Consider the following 2578-nt stretch of genomic DNA (forward strand, 5'->3'; position numbering starts at 1 on the left):
TTTCCAGTCTGGGATGCTTCACTGAGGTGGCAGATGTGTGTTTGGGGACCTTCCTCAAAATTTGTTTTTGCTCTGTAACTGAAATACGCATCTCTAAAAAATTCTGGATTGGAGTTGCATTCTGCTTAGAGGAAAGGAAGATTGTTTTCCCTTTTTCAGTTTCACAAGGAACAACAGCTGGAAGTGTACTTACTGAACAGACTAAGACTCACAAATAAAATTACAAGAGGTATGTTCTAGTTACCACAGTAAAATGGGACATAACTTGGCCCTTAGGAGAAAAGGTCTGCTTGTTCATTTAAAGTAGAGAAAGGCCTTATCCAAAGACTGTACCAAAGGAATTAAAGCAATGTGATCCCTCAAGTGTGGTTTTAATTGCACAGCCACCAATGGAATAAAGGTGATTCTTACCTCTGGGGGATAATCTCCCTTTATTCCAGTGACTGCGTCTAAGGTGTGACTAGGCATTACTCTGTAGTTTTAATAAAAAAATAACTCAGACCAATCTATCCATACCTCAAATACATTATGTGCATTCCTGCTTCCAGTTCATTCCCTGCCAAGCATCAATACCTAGAACAGCCACTTACATTTTTATTATATATAAAACATGCTTATTCAGACATTATCTCCTCAGAACCTAGCTGGCCAGGATATCTGAAGTGTATAAATATATTTTTTTTCCTAGGTTAGAGGCAACTTTATGAGTTATTAAAGCTAATAGAAAAAGCTACATTTGATTATTAATTTTTTCATTATTATACTCTAATGTGCATTGTATTTACCACCAGACCCAGGGAGTATATACGAAAATGTGTGCTCTTCATTTCAGAAAGCACGCTTATCTAATTCAATTCCAACTAAAAACAGATAACAGAAAATGTCAATTGAAGAAATAAAAAATATTGGCTAATGTGAGGAAAGCGGACTATTTATGAGAACTGATCAGCCACCTGTTTTTATCCACATGAGGAATTTTTCAGTGCCTTTTTTTTTTGCCTCCAGTGTCATGAGTTTTCCTGCCCAAGCCTCGCAGGTAGTTGAAAGCTGGTTATCTTCTCTCTTCCATTGATTTCTAACTGAAATTTCTAACTCAAATCCACCCTGCTTGTGATATTTAATATTCCTATAGCAATTGGTGAAAAAGCGGGATTTTACAGGACTAAAAATTCAAGTGACAGTTAAAAAGCACATGAGGATCCTCTTCTGAATCACTGTCCAGAAGAGCCTCCTTTTCTCTCTCGACTATATTACTTCTACCAATCTCTTCTTAGAGAGAATAGCCTAGAAACCCTGTCCCTAAGGAAACTTTTAGTGAGTTAATTCTTCTTTTTTACAAAATCTAACCCAGGAAACAGACATATCATAGAATCATAGAATATCCTGAGTTGGAAGGGACCTATGAGGATCATCAAGTCCAACTCTTGGCACCGCACAGGTCTACCCAAAAGTTTAGACCACGTGACTAAGTGCAGAGTCCAAATGTTTCTTAAATTCAGACAGGCTTGGTGCAGTGACTACTTCACTGGGGAGCCTGTTCCAGTGCGCAACCACCCTCCCAGTGAAAAATCTCCTCCTGATATCTAGTCTGAACTTCCTCTGCCTCAGCTTCACCCCGTTCCCGCGGGTCCTGTCACTGGTGATTACAGAGAACAGGTCACCTGCCTCTCCACTCCCCCTCATGAGGAAGTTGTAGACCGCGATGAGGTCCCCCCTCAGCCTCCTCTTCTCCAGGCTGAACAGGCCCAGTGACCTCAGCCGCTCCTCATACCTCTTCCCCTCCAGGCCCTTCACCATCTTCATCGCCCTCCTCTGGACACTCTCCAACAGTTCAATGTCCTTTTTGTGCTGTGGTGCCCAGTACATATGTCAACTCCTACACCGTAACTCTACTCTTACATGCATTTGAAGAATTGGGCACTGCTCTTGAAGAAATGTAGTGGATTCTAGGCACAAGCAAACACACACTTAGACACACAGGCACACAAAGGTACACGTAAGGCATATACCTGAGGTGAAATCAAATACAAAATACCCTTTAGTAAAGGTGTCTTTCTGCTAACAAAACAGGAACATAATGCCCGTCCAAAATGACTAACCTGCCTGCCAGTGCCTGTAGTCCTTTGACTCTATGACACCTCAAGACGTTGGTACATGGCTGCAAACCTTGGCCAATGGCTCTCAGGGACCGATGGCCAAAGAATAATTTATAGGACAGTACCTATCTTACATGCTGCAAGATCTGTAACGTACCCTGCCCTTGCAATCTGAAAGTATATGGGAAGCATCACCTCTGAAGCTCTGAAGCATGCTGCAGACCAGCTTCATGGCTTATTTCTTTCATCAAGTCTTGAAAAGAGAGTGCCCAGGTTCCCTTCTGAGCTTCTTATGCCATGGCATAAGCAAGAGGGATCACAATGACACCAATCAAAAGCTTTTCCATTTAATACATTTGAAAAATCGCCATCTGAAAACCCACAAGGCCTGCCTACATCCACCAGGACCACTACTATTTTGAACCCGGGACCAATGTGGTTTCTGAAGGGAGGGTTTCAGGAGGATGGGGCCAGACTCTTCT

This window comes from Oxyura jamaicensis, chromosome 4, assembly GCF_011077185.1.
Source record: "Oxyura jamaicensis isolate SHBP4307 breed ruddy duck chromosome 4, BPBGC_Ojam_1.0, whole genome shotgun sequence".
Taxonomy (NCBI): Eukaryota; Metazoa; Chordata; class Aves; order Anseriformes; family Anatidae; genus Oxyura; species Oxyura jamaicensis.